We start from the raw sequence: 24,786 nt of genomic DNA, 5'->3' as shown, positions 1-24,786 counted from the left end.
GACTTCCCTCCTCCTAAATGACACCCTTTGTAAGTTCTTTTATGAATGTCTATAAGTGGTAGACACCTCCTGCCTCGTGGTTTCTCTAGAAAATGTCTATTTCATGCCTACGCTTAATGGTAGTTTACCTGGGCTTGGAATTCTAGAATGATAGTTAATTTTTCTGAGCACCATGAATATATAATATTATCTTTCGACATTTTATTGATGTTAACTTTAACGTCAAGCTTACTGTTTTTTGTAGTTATCCTGTCTTTTTTCCCCAGGCTGCTTGTAAGATCTGACTCTGAAATTTCCTTTAGAATATTTCTAGGTATAGATTTATTGTTACTTATCCTTTTGGGGGGTAATTATACTTCTGGGATCTAACGATTTAAGATAAGTCTGGAATATTTTCAATCATTTTCACATCATATATTGCCTCTTTCCTTTCCTCAAAGACATTCCATTAGATATGTTAGACCATACAGTTTTATCCCACAAGCTCATTAAACCTTACATATTTGTTTTTCACTCTAATCTGCATTCCCTTTAGTCCTTTCTTCTGGTTAACTAATTCTGTCTTCAGTTGTATCTAAACTGTTATTTTACCCGTGTAAGGTGTTTTAAATTTTAATAAAACTTTTGTTTATAAAATTCTACTTTTTTATACCTACCCCTTCGTGGTATCTTATTTTTCAGATTTTAAGATTGTGTCTTAATCATTTAAAATATGCTTTTTATAATTTATCATACCACTTTTATAAATTCTTAGCATTCTAAACCTACTTTCAGTTGATATTAATTACATTCAATCATGTTAGGTTTTTTCATAATGGGCCTTATAACTTGGCATCTTTAGCTCATAATTTGTCATGCTTTATCTATGGAAATACCGTGCAGCTTGTCAGAGTACAGAACCAAGAAACCAGAAGTCAAAGCCAAGCACCATGGGGAAAAACAAAACAAAAGCAAGAAAAAAACCCTCCAGAGAGTAGGGCTGAGCCTACATCAGAGAACTGCCAGCATGCACCTGGGTGTACCTCAGAATTGCTGTGGATACACAGCATATGTATCCGACACTGTATCACTGTTACATAACAAATTTTTTTTTTTTGCCATCTTTTTAAGTGGGTATATCAGTAGCAGTTATCCAATGCCTGTATCCCCACAGATGTGTATGTTTGGAAGAGGGGTGTGGCTAGAGGGGGCAGAAAACTTACCTCTTTGCTTCACAGGTCTTCATATCAAGGGTGACTGTATCTGAAGAACTTAATCTGGCCTGGATCTGATTTAGATTATGAGATCCTGGGCCTTGAACCGGACCCAAATGCTGTAATGAAATCAAATTTTTGAGGGGTCTTGGGAGAAGGTAAGTATGTTTTGCAAGTGAGAGGAATTTAAATAATTTGTAGCCCAAATGCAGACTGTGGTGTTTTTAAAATATGTCCATAAATCCTTTAACACTCTTCTCATTGAGGGCAGTTTCCGTGTCCCCTTCCTTCAAATCTCAGCTGATATAAGTAACTCACTTTTAACAAATAGAATATAGCAGATGTGATGCTGCAGGACTCCTGAAGCTATGTCATGAAAGGCAATGTTGATTCTGACTTGTTTGCAAAGACGCTTGCTTTTGGAACCTTGGGGCCACCATGCAGTGGAAATCCCAAGTCACACGGAGAGGCCAAATGCTGGTGCTCCTGTGAACCCTCACTGAGGACCCAGACTACAGCCAAAATCAACTCACAGACATGTGAAGACTCCTCTGATTGATTCCAGCCACCAGCCACGGAGTCACCCTGACCTGTCAAGTCTTCACGAGCCTGTGCCCCAGACACCATGCAACATGTAGAAGCTTCCTCCTATGCTTTTCCTGAATTCTAAACCCACAGAACCCATAAGTATATGGAAAGGTGGTTTTCAGCCAGTAGTTTTGTAAGAATTTGTTATCTAACAATAGAAACCCCAATATAGGATTTGTAAATTTATATTTATACTAGAAGCTAAAACTTCATAATGCAACTGTTGTGTAGCCTGGGTGTAGAGTTTCTCTTGCTACGGAAATGCAATTAATTTAGAATATACTTTTATATTTATTTTTCGGCTAGACTTTTCCTAGGTACAGTTGTGGTGGACACTGAAGCCACACCAACTGGATGGCACACATTTAGTGACAAATTCTTAGAGGAATCCCAGCTGGAGTCCAAGAAAAAAACAAAGACTTGTCTGTCAACTCCCTGTGTTTGTGGGTTTCTATTTCAGCCAAGTTTTTCATTGAGGGTTAGTTTTACTGTAGGGGTTTCATTGTGAAACACGGATCCTTCAGGGTCCCAGTACAGAGTTCCTCTTCCAGTAGGGATAGTAAAACCCAATCCTCTAGGTTCTAGAGAAGCTCCCCACCCATCCTCCCATACCCATCAACTTAGGGAAGCGGTCCACCAGCCTCAGCACTGGATGCTCATTGAGCTTGTTCTGAACTCCTCCTCCTTTGTGGAAAACGAGGCATTGTGCTTTCCTTTATATGACCTCAATTTTGCAGGTACAAGAATGCTTGATATAATTTGTCTTGCATATCCAGGCGTTTACAGTGGAAGGTTTTTCAGATTAGCTACTCATGCACAGTGCCATGCCTTATTTTATTTTTTGTTATGAACAAAAAATGGTGCCTTTAGAAAACATAAATAAGCATTTTCAATGTTTTTTACTATGTATTTGTTCAAATAATGATAAATGTTTTTATTTTACCAAAATGAAGTAATATCAGACACAGTGTCTTCTAACTCTTTTTACTTAAAGATACTTCATGGCTATATTATCCATGTTATTAAACACAACATTTATTAAATACTCATAACTTTTATTGCCTCTATTTTGTACTATTGGATTACTTCAAATATTTTCTGTTAGTCTTCTAATATTGGCTGGTTATGTTTCAAATATTTCAAAATTAAAAGCAGATTTGTGATGATTATCTAAATATTTTCTGATGTGTGGTCTATGTTTTGGCTTATGGTACCTGCTTGATTTCTCTCCAAGGGGAGGTGGTTTTGTATTTTAATTAGGCATGCATCTTCATTATGCACATCAATTCATATAGAACTATTTTAACCCACCACCGAACTTGATTGTCACGGTAGCTGTGCTGCTTTAGTCAACTGGAAACAGAGTAGCTAAATCCCAGATACTCTGGAGTTGGACTGTCCAACACAGTAGCCATTAGCCACATGTGGCTATTGAACACTTGAAATGCAGATAGTCTGAATTGAGATAGGCTGTAAAAGCCAGATTTTGAAAACTTAGTACAAAAAAAGAAGATCAAATATCTCATTACTAAGTGTACACTACGTACACATTGAAATGACAATACTTGGAAATACTGGCTTAAGTAAAACAAATCATTAAAATTAATTTCACCCGTTTAGTCTTACTTCTATTTTTAGTGCTTAGGGGACTGCTGAAGGGCTAGATGGTGAATGGGAAGTTCCTTTTGATAGCGAAAGTACACAACTTTATTCCAAGTGGAGACAAAGGTTGGGGTTACAAGCTGAACAGGTGAAATCCAGTCACATTCGTCTCTCCATCTGACGTTGGGAATGGATCCAGAGAATGGAGATGATGGTTTCACCCAAGTATTTCCGCAATTAGGAGCTCCTTTATGAAATAAATGCATATCTAGCCAGGAAAATAGTCCATTTTTATTCTGGTCTCACGGATATGTACAGGAGAAGAAATTAATAGTAAAATGGTGTGTTCATACATTGTTGTAGACTTTCAAAATACATTTTTAAAAGAACAATTTAATGAAACACATTTATAGCACTTTTTCCATTCTTGAAACTTCCAAAAGTGACTTTTTTCAGATTGAAAACAAAAATGAATTTGCCTCAACTTTTGTTATACTGTTACTAATGAGCTCAGAGTGAAAATTATGTCTTAAAAACATAATAATAATATCTTAAACATAATAATGATAATCTTGAACATAATAAAGATACTATTAAACAGTTGTCTTAAATTTACCAAATAAATAGATGTGCTATTATAAGATAATACTATTCCTGTTGTTTCTCTATCTCTTTCAGGATCATATATGTAACTTCAAAATTAAATCGCCCCTTTTAATTTTCTCTTTTCCACGGCCCAATATTTTCTCACAGAACACAATGTGTTATTATCATCTACCCTAAGTCTATCCTATTGCGTTAGTAAGAAAAACCAACTTAATAGCAGCAGCAACGGATCAACGAGTATATAAAAGCTACGGTGCCTGGCAGCACATTGTTAAACCCTCTGTCATGTGCATTATGGGTACATCAGCCCTTTATGTTCTCACAGAAACATCTTTATATCTACAAGTTTTTGCTACAACTATTTACTTCTGTTTTCTAGCGTAGTACCATTCAAACTGCAATACCTGTTTTCATTACATTTTCCAGAATGCCTAGGTACAGTTTTTGAAAGCACATTTTAAAAAATGTACATTGAAAACTTCTATTATGATCTTTTTTTGAAGTAGTGCACCTTTTCTAAAGTATTTTTAATTATTTTATATTTATAAAAATATATTTTGTAAATATCAAGTACCCTATAAAATATATGTATATTATGTTATTTAAATAGAACCTAGAATACTTGACATTCAACAAATATATACTGAATGAATAACTTTTTTGATGACGTTGGCAGTCCTTAGTGGTTGGCTAATCAATTTCCATCCCCAAGGATGTTCTGCCTCTCCCATCTACCAACTGTAGAGGCAGGCATAGTTAAGTCTCAGTGCGTCAGCCTCATTGCCCTTAGAGGGAATCAAATGACACAGCTATGGATAATAAGATGTATATGAAAGTCTGCAAGGGGTGGTCATGAGAAAACTTTTGCTTCCTTATGAACAGGGCAGCTATAGCTTGAACCATTCTCCCCGCTTCTTCCTGCCCTTTAAGGTTATTCTTACTGGAGCCATGGTGATCATCTTAGGGTCTTGGGGAGAGGCCATGAGAATTGCAGATACAGAAACTGCAAGATTATTGAACTGCTATGGCTATTACCGTCACTACCAATTCTTCTTAGGTGATAAAAAATAAGAAAAAAACTAATTTGTTTAAGCCATTGCTAGGCAGACTTTCCTTGACAATGACTATGATAAGAAATAATACAATGACCAAGATGAAAGTATTATTGAGAGCCAGGTCGTAGACATCACTCAAACACAGTGACCGCACCAATTCTTTGTTTTATCGCATGGCCTCCTTTTCCAGTCCTCTTTTCCAACTCTGCTTTCTTGGAAGGGAATTCATGAGCTGTAATACTTGAGGACATTCTCCTCTGTAGGTTTCAGGATTTTCTTATCTGCCATATTCACCACCCGTCCAGGAGCAAGACCAAAGAAAATCTGCCTTGGGTCCTTTCGAGTAGTAACTTTGAAGAGTTCATCTTTAGTAACGTCAGGTAAAATATAACCATACTTCTGGGCGAGTTCAAGTCTTGCTTCAGGAAATTTGGCCGGATCCGCCAGGTCACCACGATTCTTTGCATCAGTATAATACGGCACCAGTGCTTCAGGTGCAAGCATTCGTTTTGGAATGGGTTGTCCACGCAGAAAGAATGGAACAGGTTTGCATAGAATTTCTAAAACAATTTTTAAATTAAAAAAAGAGAAAGGCAAATGTTGACTATTTTATTTACATGATGGTTTTCTTTTAATAATGGTATTTTATAATCATTAATTTTTAAATATGACCAAGATGAGAACTTAATTCCAAGAACTCTTTTAATTAAATAAGCTTGTTTTAAGTAAACAAATGGAAATGCTTAATTTTCAAAAGTTTGTATCTTGAAAGTCAGAGTTACTCCTGGGTTACCAACCATTAGTGAGTTTCTACACATAGGTAACATTGTATTTAAGCCCTGTGTTCAAAAACAAAAACAAAACCTTTTTATGACCTACTGGCTGAGGTCTATCAGAGGACAGAGCCCCACCAGCCACAGCACTAATAAGAAATCCTGAAACAGAAAACAGAGGTGTCCAAACGGCAAGTCAAACAGCCATGAGGACTTTTACAATCCTCACATGCAGCCAGCATGAGACAAAGAGGGAGAGAAGAAAATGACTGCGGAGCAAGCTTACCCAGACTTCTGGGATCACAGAAGGCTGTAGTAACGACACCACCACTCTCTTCGATTGCAGCAATGGCTAGTTCCGAAGCCAACTGTACTTCAATATTAACTTTCGCCTTAAAGGTATCAGCACCCTGTAACACGTCAAAATAGTCTGTGAGTAGCTAGCTTGGCTAAAAGTAAATTAACTATGGCAAGCTTCCTTTTTACACTGTGTTTCCTCCTCCAAAATGCCCACAATGTAACAGCAATTCCTACTTCAAAGACTTCTGCTTCCAGGTCCTATCAAATAACATCAAATTCTTTTACATTTTCTAGGCCCCCTTCTTTTACCAATTTTCCTTCCCTGTGAGCAGAGATGACTATATTTTCACTTGATGTATTTCGTAGACACCAATATAAGCACCCATTCCCAGTACTTCGGTAATAGTTGGCTGTTTAACCCTCATAACAACCCTATGACAGGATTATTGCTAAACCAACTTCACAGATGGGGAAACTGAAGCACAGATAGGTTAAATACCTTGCCCAAAATCACAAAGCTAGGATTCTAACCCAGACAGTCCAGCCACAGTATGTGTTCTTAACCACAACATTATGCTGTAGGATACAGATCATGACTTATCTTCCTATCCCTTAACAAGCAAGAGGCCAAGAGAAGGTTAAAGAGGGGCACGAGTGGGCTAGAATCAGCGAAAGAATAAAATATCTGAGCTTTGGAGGGGTCACCCCCTCTAAGAAAAAAGGGAGCAAAGGACAACAGAAATTCACTTTGCATTCATTATTGACTTTACTACAGCCTCTAAACTGACAGAAAATAAGTTTACCTTTCCCTACCATGGTCAACACTGAAAAATGTAGTCCTGAACTTTTTTAAGTTCTACTTTTGATCACTTTAGTTAGGATGTGCTATATTTTAATTTCAAAACAGATTCTGACAAAAATAAAAAGATGGCATCATTACCATTCTTTTTGTAGTGATAAGAATTTTTTCCTATTTTGGTGTGGTTGAAACAAGCTGGCTCCCAATCAAGTTCCTTTTATTAATTATGAACCTTTAATATATTTAAAAAATATTCCAGCAATTCTAAGATACACTTTTTCCATCTATGATACCGACCTGCATTTTAATAATTATGGTACGTTTGACTCAATAAAGTAAGGTCTTGCCATATTATTTGTGATTTTTTTTTTTTTTTCTGCTGAGGAAGATTCACCCTGAGCTAACATCTGTTGCCCGTCTTTCTCTATTTTGTCTGCGGGTTGCTGCCAGAGCATGGCCGTCGACGAGTGGTGTGGGTCTGTACCCAGGAACTGAACCCAGGCCACAAAAGGGGAGGGCGCCAAACTTAACCACTAGGCCACAGGGCCAGCCCCTATAATTTGTGATTTTTAATTACTATTCCATAGATTGCTTGACCACTCCCCATCCTTGGACACTGGGGTTAGTTGCAGTATTTTAAGTATTATAAAAGCATTTTTAGGAATGTCTTTCTATCAGTTAGGTTTATTTTGTTTTTCCTTGAAAACATGTCTTTCCAAATTGGTAATTTTATGCTGAAGGATCAGAAAGTCTTATTATCCACTATTTACTACAAATCTGAAATCAATTTACAGCGCTGTAAACGATGTGGAACTGTACTTACACAACCACTGCCCTGGTGTCGTTTTCAGGATTATTTTTGTTAGTTTAATAGACACATACCTGTGAGTTGCTGGGATGCGCAGTTTAACAGCTGAAGAGGTCACGGATTTTTCCATGTCAATTTACATGTGCATTCCCTTATACACCCAGAGTAGGATACTGAGACTTAATCGCATATTTGGTAATCTATCTTCAAATCATCTTATTTGAAAATCCTTTATCCGTAAGGTTTACTTTTTCAAAGGAATCTAAAAGGTTTTTCCATAAACATATGCCTCCCTCTAGTGGACACTAAGTTACTCACACAGTTACATTACTGACAACAAGGAGGAGGAGCAGTTAATTAACAACACGTTTATTTGCTTATGAAATGCCTGGCCAATGTCTATAAATAGAAAAGTCCTTTACTGCGATTAGAATTGGATTTGATCCCTTTCTTCCATAAATACTGAGTTATTATCATGAGCCAATATTTCCAATATTGCAAACATAGGAATGAATCACAGTACCTGCTCTCAAAGAACTTACATCACACTGAGGAAGACAGTGAAAAATAAATGCATTACTTAGTAATAAATGTCAGGTGTTCATATATTCAAAGAAAAAATACTTCGGGCAGAGTAATGCAGACAGAGTACGACTGTGGGGGAAGCGGGTGGGGGCTGAGTGTTCCTTTATAAAAGAAAATCAAAAAAGACCTTTCTGATATTATCAGATCTGAACAGAGAACCAAAGGGAGGGAGGGAACAAGCTGAACGGACACACGGGAGAAGAGCATTCCCGGACCATGGGAACAGAGGCCCCTCGACGTGATCATGCTGGCTTTCTAAAACCACAACTGAGTATAAACACAATCACCACTATGTAATGGTTATAACAATTCAAAAGGGATAAAAACAAAGGAGGCAGAGTATAGATTATATGAAAATCAGAAATAGCCTCCTATCTAACTCCAAAAATACTAATCCAGACTTACCTCCTCTACCAGCTGGACACCATAATCCCTTTTATATGGCTGGATGGTCACACCTCTCCCATTGACAAGCTGGGTTAAGTCAATAGGCTGAGTAGGATCAACTCGACCCAAATCAATAAGACACTGCAGCCTGTTGAGACTCAAAGGCTGATACCGGCGTCTGAAGCTACAAAACAAGAAAGTAACAGTTGGAAAACTCAACTCTCTTCCTCTTAAGTTCTCCAAATCAACTTAAAAGTTTTGTTCTCTATTTTCCTCCAACAATTTAGATGGTAACAAAATAAGACCCTCCTGACTACAACAGAAACGTTATACTGCTTGATTTTTGGTAACGACACAAAACCAGTATTTCCTTTATTTTGCTAAAAATACTTTGCCTCTTAAGCATTTTACTTCACTCATTTACACAAATCAACAAACAAATTTGGGGAAAATTTAACCCACTATCTGAATTATGCATTAATGGAACTCAAAGTAACCATCGTAGTTGTCATTTATTGGGTAATCACAATGAGCCAGGTTTTTATATATATTATTGCTAAGCCTCTAAACAACCAGGAGAGCAGGCATCATTATCTCCATTTTGCAGGCTCAATGTCTGGGCTTTTTTCCCTGCTATTCCAAACTAATTGCACGACTAAAGATGCTTCAGAGGAACAGGGGCAAAAGTTTGCTTCAAAGTGACTATCAATTTCTACCAAGCTATTTTTTAGGTGATTCTCAGCGAAAAACAGGGCTTTCTACTTTAAAAAGCAGAACAACCTACCTATGTCCTTCATTAAACCCGTATTTTGGGATTTGTATGTAAAATGGAGTCTGGCCTCCCTCAAAGCCCAGTCGGGGCCGGGTTCCTCTCTGTCGTTCTCCTTTATCTGTCGCCTCTGCCACATCTTCTACCTCTTCTCCGCCCCCTCGGTCGTCTTTCCTAAAGGAAAGAACAAAGTTTTATGATCTACAGATGCCTTTTTATAAACTGTATCTCATCTTTTCGTTGTATATTTTTTGTTACACCATTTATTCATCCAACCAACCAGTACTAGCTAACACTACCTTGTGCCAAGCACTGTCCTAGCTGCTCTAGCGTCCAAACACTCTAAATCAGCATCTTTGCCTCTGAAGATGTACCTAATTCTTGCAACCAAAGTGCAAGCTGTGTTTCAAAGGCAAACTTCCAAGGATGGGATGGGGATAAGGGTTCTACAACAGGCTCGAACGGAAAAAAACCTAGAGTTAAACATCCACAACAAACAAAGCTTACATGATAGTTAAGAAATTCTATTTTGGAATTGTAAATATGTCATTGCTACCCATACATTATTTTATTTAAAGATTAATTTATAAAGAAAACATTTTTCTTAATTTACTTCCTGTCACTTCACGAAGGCAACGAACTGATTTTCAAAATTACAGTACGTCACCTAACAGCTTTTCTGGCTGTATTTAGTGATTTGAAGAGACATCTAACGGAATAAATCAATTCAACTCTTTCCCATGAAGCTATACTGGAAAAGTCCTTCATTTTAATTCCAATTTTGAACGGGACAATCATTTTGCAGTGCGACTTCGCTCCTACGCCCTAGCATAATTATGCTTTTAAGCATAAACCGTATTACGAGTTGACACCACGCGAGAAGATTTTCCTCTGCAGTTAAGGAGAACAGGGACTCAGAAACCCTACCTCCATCCCAATACCCTCTGGAGTAAGCAGTCCCCGGAAAGCGCGGGCAGTGCAGGGCCGCTTCCATCGCCCCGTGCGCCAGCGCTTGCCCGCAACGCCACCAGCCACTTACCAGTTTCCTGGAGCCCGGATTCGGCTTTAAGTTGGCCAGGCTAACCCGGGGCAGGGTCCGGAGCAGGTCCAGAGCCCTGGACCCACTGCCCTGCACCGAACCTGCCATGACCCCCCCAGGAAGAGCCTCCAAGGGCACCGGGCCGCGTCGGAGCCCACGTGGTCTGGGGCGCTGCTTTACGGCTGCGGCCCCGCCCCTGTCGCAGTGCCGCGAGCGCGCCAGCGCCCTGGAATCCGGCAGCGGCTTCGGAAGCTTTAGAAGACTGACATGTCGGTGTTGCTCTGCCTTTTTTTTTTTTGTAAATTCGCTGCGGATGTCTTCATGGTTTGAGAGATCGTGGCTTGAGCCCGGGCTTGAACGTCCGGTGTTCTCTTCCGCCACAGCAAACGCGCACTGCAAACGCTGCGGTCTGCGGTCCTCAAGAGGCAGCGTCTTCTCTGACCGCGCCGTGGAGAATGAGATAACCTGAGCGCAGAATTACTAATTTTGAATTTGGCTAATCAAACACAGTGAGATTAAACAATACTCAGAGTCCAGCTAGTAAAATGCCTGGCTAATACTAACCTGTGTAATGAAATTCAACCTACGCATTCCCATCAGTGTGCTTCTACGTGTACTGCATTGACCCACCGAGTCGCTGAGATACGAACTTCACTGAGCTGCTCGTGATGACAGGTGCCATAGGAGCGCTTGGCACGTGTCATCGCTGTGTTGTCAGCCTTATTCGATCAATAGCTTGTGGAGGTAGATGTTACTACCTTTTACGGACCGGGACGGTAAGGGTTGGCAAGGTCGGGTAGCTTGACCAAGGTCTCACAACAAGCGGCAGAGCCAGGACTCACACTTACACTGCCTCCTAGTAGAACAGTAGTGTTTCCTAGGATATAAAATTGAATATCTGCAGCATAGAACACATAACATTATTTTCAAGCTAAAAAATAGCTTCCCTATTTTTGTCTTAAGTGAATGTGGTATAGAAAACAAGGTTCCTTTCTTTTTCTTTCTCTTATTCTTTTTATATTTCACTTGTCTCGCTGGGGAGTTTTCTTTCTGGTTCCTCTTAGTGATCACAAATAGTGAAGGAGAGAAATTTTTGGAGGGGAGCTACTTCTATGTTTAATTAAACCCTTTTCAACTTATTTTAAAACAAGTATAAAATACTACAGAAAGAAAAATTTGCATTCATGCTTTATTTAAGCAATATTTATGAGCAAGACACTGAAACCTGTTACTGAAAAATATACGTGGATGAAGTCAAACAAGATCTCGCTCCCACGTTGTTTGAAATCGAGTAGGACAGACTTTCCCAAATTGAGTATTTTATAAAAGTTAAAAAAAAAAAGTACGTCTCTTGTGGACCTAATAATGCAAATTCAAGAAAAATACAGATATATGAGTTCTATAAAACAATGTGAAGATAAAGTCCAGACTCTATTTAGAAGTACAAAAGAAAATACTGAAAAAAAATAAGCTAGTTCCTGCCTTTAAGAGGTTTCACTTCAATATATTTCATAATCTTTTCTTTAGAATTTTCATACTTCTGAGAGGAAAATTACAAAATATGTTGCAAAATGTGCCCTCATCTACAGAAATATATACAATTTTTTTCTCTACCTAGAAAATCGTTTGCATTAAGTAATGAACTTTTGGATGAGTGTTAACACCAATAATGTTTCTCATGGAAAAAATGTGTATTGAATAAATGAGATACAGGAAATAAAAAACAATGTGCTGCATTTCTTGCAAGTAGATGCTCTTTGTTGTGTAGGTTATATAATGCTATTGGTGAACATCCGTTAATAATAGTGGAAATAATTGTTTGTAGTTAATTGTAGGCCGTTTGTTTATCCCATATCCAACATGTTGATGAAGCATATAAAACTGTCAAAATAATTTAATGAGTTTCATCTGTGTTTTAAGAATGTAGTTTAAGGTGTGTGGTGAATAAGTCATCAACCCTTACCTGAAGCCTATAGTTTTACATCATCATTATCACTGCATGATAATACTTACTAAGCACCCACCTGCTTGGGGTGTTGTGCTATACTCTGTTTAAATGATGTTAATGAGACCTTGCCATAAGAAAACATCTCAACAAGAGATTTAAAGTCCATCCTAATTCCAGTCCCAGTTGATAGTGACTACTGAATCATTACGTAAAAAGAATAAAACAAGCCCTGTAAAGATGGTGTAATTTGAAGTTCCTTGGGAAGGCCTCTTTCTCACACACTCCCAAATAATTTTCCCCTACCTATCCCAGTGCCTTAACAGTCTGCCAACAGAGATGAATTCTTTTGAGCTCATTATTTAGAGTTAAAATTCTCAAGGTGGGTAGAGAATGAGAGAGGGGGATGAAAATAAAAGGGGATAAATTTATCACATGAGGTACTTGGTATGAACCGTAATACTAATACACCGTGCAGTGAAGCATCTGATCAATTTAACCCTCTGTTTCTGAGATTAAAAAACAAAAACATGCATATAAAACTCTCCCATCTAATCTCCCTAAATGAGATCACACATTAAATAATATTTGGCAGGGATGGGAACAGGAGGAGGAAGGGAATTTCAGTTATTAGATTATTACTGATTTTTACCATGAGCCAAAACCAAATCATTTTTATTTTTTATTTATTTTTTAAATTTAAGTGCAAAAGCACTGAAGAGCTTTACTACAAATTACAACCTAGAAACACGTTAACTGAACAATTAAAATTCATACAATCAGATTTAGATATATAACAACACAAAGTAGGAACAGAATTACAGTACAACACAAGACAGATACATGAATTCATTAGAAAATATTGTAATAAATAATTCATGAATCATAGAGCAATTGATTTATGCATAAATATAACTAATTGCCTAACAATCAGTTTATATTAACAAAATCTGTCAAAATCAAGGCAGCCAGAGTTTTACTAAATTACTGTGACAATGGAAATACTGCAATTAAAAAACAAATACAAGTATTTGTACTGTAAACAACTAAAAAAATCAGTCTCACTAAAGTTAGTATACAATTTAATATAAAATTATCATTAGCTACCAGAAATGGTTTAAACAACTTTACTGAGCAGTAGTTTTCTAAAAACAGAGGCACCGTTTTTTCTTTTCCTTCTTTTTTTTTTAAAATATAAAATACTTGAGGAACATTCAAATAAGTAGAAAGCACATAATGGTTGCTTTCACCTTCATTAAAAGTCTGCTGAAACTGGATTTTTCAGAAAATTGTCAATTAATAAGTAATAACTGGTAACTAAATTTATAAAGTACTTTGAAAGTTTAACATAGAGAATATCTTAATGGAATCACTGGGGGGAAGGGGAAGCCATAAATTTCCCTGCCTTTCCAAGTTTGTATGATCAAAAGTGAACTCAGTAACTAGAAACATTTTGTTTCTTTTAAAAGTTAGGAGTTGGGGGCTGGCCCCGTGGCCGAGTGGTTAAGTTCGCGCGCTCCGCTGCAGGCGACCCAGTGTTTCGTTAGTTCGAATCCTGGGCGCGGACATGGCACTGCTCATCAGACCACGCTGAGGCAGCGTCCCACATGCCACAACTAGAAGAACACACAACGAAGAATATACAACTATGTACCGGGGGGCTTTGGGGAGAAAAAGGAAAAAATAAAAAAATCTTAAAAGTTAGGAGTTGATCATTACCTACAAACTATCAAAAAATATTTAATTTACTATTTCTGACCAAAAATAAATAATACAAGTACTAAAACGCGGCAAATTAACTATAATATTACCTATAAAACTACTGAGCACTGTGAAGTCAATAGCAAAATGATCCCTGATTTTATGAATCCTGTCAAGTTTTTGGTCAGGTCATCTTTTAAATGATATAAAAGTGTTCTGTAAGTATCCCTTTACTATAAACTTCTCAATCAATTTATTAATGTAAATATAGTGTGAGGAATAAAAAAGCTCAATACAATATAAATATTATGTAATGCCTTCAAGCCCCCAAATTTTTGCAAGTAAAATTCTGTATAAAGAGGTCAATAAAATTGTGTTGAAACATTAACTTTGCTTTTCACTGGGGGCGCGGGGGGCGGGGAGGGGAAATACATTAAATCATCCAAGTTCTGGCCCTCACAAAATATGGCTTAATTCTTTAAAAAGAAAGATGACCCTGACATCTGCTGTTTTGCAATCTATTATGTATACTTTCTTGGGGGAATAAAAAAGAGCGAGAGGATTCATACCCTAGCATGCAGGTAACATTAATTGCTGAAGAGGGTTCAGTATAGATCGAAGAGACCAAATATCTACTTGGTTGTGTATTTCCCTCTCTTCAGTTTCCTTATACATATGTAAGCAGTTTTTCAATGTAATAGCTGAAAATCTCTTTAGTATTACATGTATATGTGATTATTAGATACACACAAACACAAGTGTAAAAACACAAGTATTTGACAAGGTGCACTTATTTTTTAAATTCAGCTTTAAGTATTCCTTTTGGACTTAGGAAAACTGGCTTAGAAAAATGATCAGAACCTGACTTTTAACAGAGCAAAGGGGCACTCGGAGAACTGTGAACATATGAAGCAAATCCCCAATCTTTATATGGAGGCACATGCTTTATAACATTTTACCACTAAAACGGCATACTCCATAAATCCAACATGGATACTCTGAACCACATTTTAAAACTGCTATATAAAAATTACTGGTCTCTTTTATGAGGCTAGTAAAAGTTAAAATGCACTGCCCAGCTTCTAACTGCCCAATTAGTAGAGTTTACATTACTGAAAGTTCAAAACAGCTTCAGTGTTAAATATTTGTAAATCCATTTAAGACCCTGAACAAACTGCAAATTTGGTTATTAGCAAAACGATAATGTATCGCCCACCAAAATGAAATCTGTAATTCATTTTTGATAAACTGAAAATGTTTTGAAATGTCACAGCAGCAAATATATTAAAGTTACACTGAGGTTTTTCAATAGTAGGAGTCTATCACAATCCTTAAAATTTAAAGTAGTCATAACATCAACCAACCAGCACATTTAAACCAAAATGATCATTCTCAAGCTTTTTCTGTGCCCATTATAAACATGCTCTAAGTTGCATTCCAACTTTCTTTTCTAATCTTACACATTAGCTTATTTTTCAAATGAAAAACAAAATTAAATTATTTTAATAATTAAATTTAAATTACTTTTTGTTCTTAGTATTCCATCTTATATTAAAGGATTTTATAGCTCCTGGGGTTAACAATGTGTCAGTTTTTTTCAAAAAGTGTATACCTTATAAACCCCAACTTCCTGCTACAACAACTGTTAAATGATAAATATTAAATTTCATTATACATATCATTTAAGGTTTTCTTGTCTATTCCTGGTGGATGCACTTGAGTGCATTTCATATTTCATAGAATGCACTGTAGTGTCCTAATACTGTATATATTAATTTTTCTTAGTATGGAGATAGCTGCGTATTTAAACTCTGATTGGTTGGTTGACGTACTTACAGTAACTCTAAGTATGTTAGGTAAAAATGTTTAAAAACTATTAATATCATATTTCCATTATAAGATGGTTTAACTGAATGGCTGGGGTGGTCTTTCACCTATAAAAATGTTTCACTTGACAATTACTTGTTTTCCCACAACGCTTTATGCTATTGACTACTAAAGAAAACCTCAATCTTTTTCACCTATTTATACAAGGATTAAATACAAACTATCAGAATTAAGTAAGCAACTATATAATTCTGTCCACAGTGAAAACCCTGAATAAAACTTTTTTTCAAAAGGCATGTAAGTGGTTTTTCAACTGCAAAATTTCATGTCTCCTGTCAGAGTGAGCATCTGTAATTCCCACGTGTGTGTATATAGACACACAAACACACACCTGTGCACATACACACACACACACAAACACACGTACAAACATTTTCCTAACAAGTAATCTACACAGGCTTGCTGCTGTTTTTGCAGCTGCCAGTCCCTGAATCTGTCATATTATATAACCCAGTGTCTGGTACTCGGAGTTTCTTCGGAGGAGGAGTCTTCAGTGTTCCAGATCTTTCTTTTACCTTGTATTCTAAAGTGCCGTGAGGTACCCCATAAATTCCTTGTGCTTTGGAAGCACTCATTTTGCCACTCATTACCATTGCAATAGCCTCTTCCATTATTTCATGATCATACTGCCGATAACGGCCACGTTTTTTCCTGGGCTGCTTATTATCTTTTCGATCCAATCCATCTTCAGTATTTTCAGAGGTTCCATCAACTGTTCCATTTTTAGAATTAAGACACAAAGGAGAGAGGTCCCCGGGTAGAAAGTAAGAGTCAACACTTGAGTGAGTTACGGGCCCAGAACATTCTATTTTCTTCTGTTTAGGGAGTATATTTTTCAGTTTTTGGAGAGCTGATCCTTCTAGGACTGGAGAGGTTTTGGAAACTTGATACATAACATCCAGCAGACCAGGACCATCAGGTTGTGGTTTTGAAACAGAACTTACTCGTAGTTGAGGAATTTTTAACTGTACAGTAGGACGTGAAGTTTCATATTGTAGGCTTTCATTTTTTTCTTTAAATTAGATTGAGTTTACTTTTTTCTGTGCGCTCTGCTTGAGCTCTTGCCCACAGGGCTACTTTATGCAGCACTGCACAAGTTTCTTTACTGTCTTTATATGAGTAACTATCACTGAAATCTCGAGCTTTGTTTTTAAAAGATGCAGGCTTCCCTGCTGGTAAGGCTTCTAAGTGGAGAAGTAAAGTTTTTTGAGGTATGCCTGCTTTATTTCTGTCCAGTGCTCCAGACTGAATGTCTTTCAAAGCTTTTGAGAGCAAACCATCTGCAAACTCAGCACTTCTCTCCACATAGTCCTCTCTGTTTCTCTGTAGTCTCCCAGCCATTGAATTTTCAGAAGAAGGATCGCATACGGACGACTCTTCAGATTTTATGCTGGTTTTCTTTGTAGAGAGATCTAACACTCCATCCCCTTGCTGAGTATTTTGTTCTTGCATTCGATTCACAGTGAGGTCTAAGGGGCCTTCCTGTTCTTCCTGAAGGGAGTTTTCTGCTTGATTCATTTGAATACTTTTACATATTAGACTTGGTCCAATTGAACCATTTCTATTCTCTTGAATTTTACCACTTTTTGAAATATACTCAATTGCAAACTGACGTATCATCTTTTTCATTAATTCCTGAGCAACTAGGGGAATGTTAGGATCACAGTTCTGAGGAAGGTCTTTCTTTCGAAAGAGTGCATTTAGCTAATTTTCTGCTTGGCATTCAGTCTTTCAGTGTTGGACTGGCCCTGAGATGACAGTTTCTCTGTTGGTGTTGACTGTGAAGAATCAAGAGATGGTAGACAATCCTTCAAATAAACTCAGGGCTGTTCGTAGCCGTGGTCCATAAAGCCCTTCTAAAATACTCTCAAAACCTACACAGTGCATGAGACGGTGGCGCCAAGAGTCGAGTTCCCGCCGGCATCCTCTCCTCTCCGCCGCGCACCGAGGGCTCCGGCACCGGGCGGCGAGGGCAGCGGCCACTCTCTCTCTTCCCTTGTCCATCCGCGTCCCGCGTCACGCGCCCTCATTTACATACGAGCGGCGCAGGCACGAGGCAGGGGCGCGAGCCCCGGAGCGCCAAAAACAAATCATTTTAAGAATGAGACCAAGAATAGACTCATTTTGTAATGATCAAAGTTGAGGAGCAGAAAACAACCAGAGATGTGCTTTTCCTCAGTGAAGGCGGGAGGAAGCCAGGGGCAGGAGGGCAGTGAATCCCTTTGATACTGGGAGAAAACCAATTCCGAGAGAGCCAATCAGAGGGCACGGGAAGGGGCTGGAAATAAATGTCACCTCGACAAAACCTACCCAGTTGTATCAAAGCTTGGCCCTGACTTCAAGGCCTTCATTCGCAGTTAAATAGTTTCTGTTTTAATTTTATTAAAGTATACTAACGCATACATTTGTTATGAAAAAAATCAAGTCATACAAAATAATAATGAGGGACAAAAGTTCTCCACAGGCAATTACTTTTCACTTTGTTTTTTATTTCTTCCGGTGACTGCCTCCATATTTATAAATTAAAGGATCTCAATCACTAATTGTTTTATCAATTTTTGACATTGTGGATTCACTTATGACAGGTGAGGATTTAGATAATTTAAACTATTTCCTCTTAGTATTTTAGTTATTTTATGATAAACCGTATAATTTAAATAAGGTAAGTACTTCAAACATCTGTTTTTTTGGATTTTCAACTTTCAAAATTATACATTAGCTCCTCACTCTGTGCGAGATGAAGATACTCACACACCTAACCTCTCACACTTCTTTGCTCCTTCTACTTGCCAACTTCTGTTAGCTATATATTTTCTTTAACATTGTTATAGATTATAATGTACTTATACACTTTAAGTGATCATTTAGGGTAAATAAGAAGCTACAACAATCACTGTATTTGCTCTCTCTAGAACACTTTTCATTATTGCCCTCTTTCCTGGCCACAAAGAACTGGCTTTCAGGTTGACAAGCTTTCTTTAAATTCCTGATCACAAACCTTAAGCTGGTCATCCTTTTCCAGGGTTTTAGAAAACTTACTTTTTCGCTCTCCGCGATGACTATTTTGTATGTTCTCTCTTGGCCAATGATTTTCCTTTACACTTCAGAAAAAAGTCACGAGATAGGGAACTTCTCCCACATCCCACCACTAAATGTACAATCCTTCCTACAACTGCATTTATCTTCTGCATCATATTAAAGAGAAGGAAGTGGCTTTTCTTCTGTTAATCTTCAGTCTTTCCAGCTGTGATCTGGACTCCTATGTCTGCTACCCACTTAGGGGTTTAGTTGTTTTCCTTATCCCCTCTCTTTACTGCATCATCAATCTCTCCTCAGGCTGGATGGTCTCTTCATCATAAAAAATGTTGTAATATCGCTCATCTTAAAAAAACAAAGACAAAACACCACTTTTCTTTACCCCGTAATCCCTCTAGCTGAGCCTATTTCTCTGCTTGCTTTCATAGCAAAACTTCTTGAAAGAGTTCTACGTGGACTCTCTTTTCCTCCTCTTTGATTCATACGTTTTCCTATGAATAACCTCCATATTGCCAAATCTGATAAGAAATGCAAATCAAAATCACAATTGAGATATCACCTCACAAATGTTAGGATGACTATTACCAAAAAACAAAAAATGGCAAGTGTTGGCAAGGATGTGGAGAAATTGGAACCCTTGCACACTGTCGATGGGAATGTAAAATGGTGCAGCCACTATGGAAAACAGTATGGAGGTTCCTCAAAAAATTAAAAGTAGGGGCTGGCCCAGTGGTGTAGTGGTTAAGTTCAGCTCTCTCCGCTTCTGCAGCCCAGGTTTGCAGGTTCAGATCCCGGGTGCAGACATACACCGCTTGTCAAGCCATGCTGTGGTAGCAACCCACATATAAAATAGAGGGAGATTGGCACAGACGTTAGTTCAAGGCCACTCTTCCTCAAGCACAAAGGGGAAGATTGGCAGCAGATGTTAGCTTAGGGCCAGTCTTCCTCAAAAAAAAGAAAAATTAAAAATAGAGGCTGGCCTGGTGGTATAGTGGCGAAGTTCATTCGCTCCACTTTGGCGGCTGGGGTTTCATGGGTTCAGATCCCAGGTGTGGGCCGACACACCATTCATCAAGCCACTCTGTGGTGGCATCCCACGTACAAAAAATAGAGGAAGACTGGGGCCAACCCGATGGCATAGTGGTTAAGTTCGTGTGCTCCACTTTGGCGACCTGGGGTTCGGAGGTTCAGATCCTGGGCATGGACCTAGCACCATTCGTCAAGCCACACTGTGAAAGCATCCCACATACAGTAGAGGAAGATTAGCACAGATGTTAGCTCAGCGACAATCTTCCTCAAGCAAAAAGAGGAAGATTGGCAACAGGTGTGTTAGCTCAGGGTCAATCTTCCTCACCAAAAAAAACCACATTAAAATAGACTACCACATGATCCTGCAATTCTACTCCTCGGTATATATGCAAAGACTTGAAATTAGGATTGTGAAGAGATATCTACACTCCCACATTTATTGCAGCATTATTCACAATAGTCAAGATATAGAAACAACTCAAATGTCCATCAATAGTCAAGTGGATAAAGAAAATGAGGAAAATGCGAGATAGACACACAATTAAACATTATTCAAACTTAAAAATTAAGGAAATACTACCATTTGTAAAAGCATAGATGGACCCGGAAGATATTATGCTAACTGAATACCATTCACAATCGCAACAAAAAGAATAAAATACCTCGGGGTAAATTTAACCAAGGAAGTGAAGGACCTATATAATGAAAATTGCAAGGCCTTTCTGAGAGAATTGGATGACGACATAAGGAGATGGAAAGACATTCCATGTACATGGATTGGAAGAATAAACATAGTTAAAATGTCCGTTCTACCTCAAGCAATCTACAGATTCAACGCTATCTCATCAGAATCCCAATGACATTCTTTACAGAATTAGAACAAAGACTCCTAAAATTTATATGGGGCCACAAAAGACCCCGAATTGCTAAAGCAATCCTGAGAAAAAAGAACAAAACGGGAGGCATCACAATCCCTGACTTCAAAACTTACTACAAAGCTACAGTAATCAAAACAGCATGGTACTGGTACAAAAACAGGTGAACAGATCAATGGAATAGAATTGAAAGCCCAGAAATAAAACCACACATCTATGGACAGCTTACCTTCGACAAAGGAGCTGAGTGCATACAATGGAGAAAAGAAAGTCTTTTCCAAAAATGGTGCTGGGAAAACTGGAAAGCCACATGTAAAAGAATGAAAACTGACCATTCTTTTTCACCATTCACTAAAATAAACTCAAAATGGATCAAAGACCTAAAGGTGAGACCTGAAACCATAAGGCTTCTAGAAGAAAACGTAGGCAAGTACACTCTCTGACATCAGTATTAAAAGGATCTTTTCGGACACCATGTCTTTTCAGAGAAGGGAAACAACAGAAAGAGTAAACAAATGGGACTTCATCAGACTAAAGAGCTTCTTCAAGGCACATGAAAACAGGATTGAAACAAAAAAAACAACCCACTAACTGGGAAAAAATATTTGCAAGTCATATATCTGACAAAGGCTTGATATCCATAATATATAAGGAACTCTCACAACTCAACAACAAAAAAAATCAAACAACCCGATCAAAAAATGGGCTGGAGACATGAACAGACATTTCTCCAAAGAAGATATACAGATGGCTAATAGGCACATGAAAAGACGCTCATCATCGCTGATCATCAGGAAAATGCAAATGAAAACTACACTGAGATATCACCTTACACCCATTAGAATGACAAAAATATCTAAAGCTAATAGTAACAAATGTTGGAGAGGTTGTGGAGAGAATGGAACCCTCATACACTGCTGGTGGGAATGCAAACTACTGCAGCCGCTATGGAAAACAGTATGGAGATTCCTCAAAAAACTAAAAATAGAACTACCATACGATCCAGCCATTCCACTACTGGGTATCTATCCAAAGAGCTTGAAGTCAGCAATCCCAAAAGTCCTATGCACCCCAATGTTCACTGCAGCATTATTTACAATAGCCAAGACATGGAAGCAACCTAAGTGCCCATCAACAGATGAATGGATAAAGAAGTTGTGGTATATATATACAATGGAATACTACTCAGCTGCAAAACAGAACAAAATCATCCCATTTGCAACAACATGGACGGACCTTGAGGGAATTACGTTAAGTGAAATAAGCCAGTTAGAGAAGGATAATCTCTGTATGACTCCACTCATAGGAGGAATTTAAAAATGTGGACAAAGAGAACAGATTAGTGGCTACCAGGGGAAAGGGGGGGTGGGGGGCGGGCACAAAGGGTGAAATGGTGCACCTACAACACGAATGACAAATATTAATGTACAACTGAAATCACACAAGATTGTAACCTATCATTAACTCAATAAAAAAAAGATATTATGCTAACTGAAACAAGTCAGTCACAGAATGACAAATATAGCATGATTTCTCCTATAGGAGGTATCTAAAATAGTCAAACTTAGACAAGCAGAAAATAGATTGGTGGTTGCCAGGGGACGGGAGTGGGGAAAATGGAGAGTTGTTGTTCAGCATCAAGTTTTAGTTATGCAGGATACATAAGTTCTAGAGATCTACAACATTATAAACTTAAGAGGATAAGTCTTAGGTTAAATGTTCTTCCCACACACACACACAAAAGCAAAGGGACGTAAGAAATCTTTTGGAGGTGATGGATATATTTATTACCAGGATTGTGGTGATGGTATCATGGGTGTAAGCATATTGTCCAACTTCATCACAATGTATACATTAACTATGTACAATTTTTTAATGTTAATTATACCTCAACAAAGCTGAAAAAAATATAAATTCTCTGTTCTCTTAAATGAGTTCTTAGCAGCATTCAAAGCAGTTGAGCACTTGCTCCTTGAAATACTTTTCTTGTTGGGTTTCTGGATAGCCCATGCTTCTCTCACTTTTAGTGGCTCCTCTTATACTATCTAACCCCTAAATGTTGAAATCTATTTTTCCTATGCAGGTGATGGGGTTCAGGGCATGCCCACACCCCCGCCCCGCCCACCGCAAGATGCACCACTCTGGTATGTGGATTATTTCAAGCTGAAGAAAATAAAGGCTCAGAAGACTCAGGAAGAACATTCCACCTTCTCCCCAACTGACTAAAAGAAATTTAAAATAAAGGCCAGTCCCCAGGACAAGCCATCACCTTAGATAACTCTGGGTATCTGGTAGACTGGGAGGATCCTTGCTAAGCCCATTCTTATCAAAGTTCTATTTACCAAACATTTGCTTTTCCATTTCCAGGAGTTGCCTTCCTCCCCTTTGAAGCTCCAAATCACTACCCCCAACATCCTCCTTGTCTGTAGCTGAAGAAATTTAAACAGGCAGCCTCAGCCAGATGACTGAGTTACTGTTTCTCCTGAGTTTCTCCCATGTATACATGCTATTAAACTTTGTTTGATTTTTCTCCTGCTAACCTGCCTTTTAAATTATTTGACCAGCCATAAGAACCTTAAGAAAAAGGGGTGGGGGAGGAATTCTCCCACTTCCCCAACACAGGTGATCTTAAATGGTTTATAAATTCTCAGGTTTATATCTGCATCCCAAATCTGAGTTCAACTTGTTTGTATTGACAAATAAAAATGGCAAGCAATAGGATATATTGGAGAATATGAGGAAGCCATTTGGTGTAAACCTAATTCGGCCTCACCTTGTCTTTCCAAAAGGGCCTGACCGTGGCTGTTGAGCATGCATTGTATATCTGCTTTAGATATTCCCTATGGCAAGAACAAAGGCCCTTGAGATAAAGGTGCAACTTCCCTCCCTCTCCCAAAGTTGGCATCTCCTTAAGGCTTAAGCGTCTTTCCTTAGGCTAGAAACTGATTGCTGTGCTCACCTGTGACTGCCCAGCTCGAGACAACAGACTTGCCTCCTGCTACGCCCTCTGAGATAGCAGACCCACTACCTGCGGTGTCCATCAAGAGCTGTGCCGACAGGGCAATCTTGTGACTATTGTGGGAGGGACATTTCAATCATATGTGAAACGTCCTGCTTGGCGGTATATAACCACTCTGTACACCTCACTTCTTTGGTGCCCTTTCTTCCTGTGGGAAGAAAGGCCCCGGGCCATGGTCCTCAGATTTCAGCTCAGAACAAATTCACCCATATTTTCGTTTATAGATTGCTTATGGATTATTTTCATGGACAGTATCTAGCTGTTTAATTGATATCTTGACTAGGATGTCTTCATAACATAGTCAGAAGGAAATTCTAGATATCCAACTCTCTGCCACAGTCCCCCCAAAGTGCTCTTCCCTTATATTCCCCATCTCATTAAATGGCACCTCCATTTATCTAGTTATTAAAGCCAGCAACCTAAGAGTCTTCTTGATGCTTCTCTTCCCTAATTCCCACATAAACAAGACCTATCTTTTTGATCTGCAAACACCATACTTGTTCAACCCCCCTTTATCTTGCCTAGAACAATGCTAGAGTTTACTGACTGATCTACTTTCACTTCCACTGTTGCCCACTTCCAGTCCATTCTCCAAAAGTAGTCAGAGTCTCATTACCCTTCAGTGACTTCACATTGCACTTACCATGGCCTGTAAAAATCAGGCTAATCTGATTCTTTCATGTCTCTCTATCCTCAAAGTGCTGGGAATACTGCAGTGAATGAAACAGGCAAGTCTTCTATTCTCATGGAGTATTCTGGGGGCTTTTTTTGGCAGGGGGTGGGGAATAGA

General features: G+C 38.3%; 1 protein-coding gene and 2 pseudogenes across 4 annotated transcripts in view; 1 reads left to right on the top strand and 2 right to left on the bottom strand.

The window, feature by feature from the left end:
* LOC138922078 (cuticle collagen 34-like) overlaps window positions 1-24,786 on the top strand; it is a 222,831-nt gene that overhangs the window by 33,545 nt on the left and 164,500 nt on the right. For 2 of the 4 annotated variants that reach the window (XR_011435165.1, XR_011435164.1), the window contains one exon: window positions 23,061-23,516. The exons of 1 other annotated variant lie outside the window; for it this stretch is intronic. The gene's annotated coding sequence lies outside the window, so the exon portion shown is untranslated. Of the gene's footprint in view, window positions 1-23,060; window positions 23,517-24,786 lie in introns of those variants that run through there. One more of the 4 variants, XR_011435167.1, reaches the window with a different exon arrangement.
* Window positions 3,653-10,976, bottom strand: LOC138922079 (large ribosomal subunit protein uL15m-like; annotated as a pseudogene).
* Window positions 13,119-18,186, bottom strand: LOC138922063 (ligand-dependent nuclear receptor corepressor-like protein pseudogene; annotated as a pseudogene).

The sequence above is a fragment of the Equus caballus genome, unplaced genomic scaffold (assembly GCF_041296265.1).
Source record: "Equus caballus isolate H_3958 breed thoroughbred unplaced genomic scaffold, TB-T2T haplotype2-0000448, whole genome shotgun sequence".
Taxonomy (NCBI): Eukaryota; Metazoa; Chordata; class Mammalia; order Perissodactyla; family Equidae; genus Equus; species Equus caballus.
The sequence above is the reverse complement of the archived record's forward strand: the minus strand, read 5'-3'. Positions and strand labels throughout refer to the sequence as shown.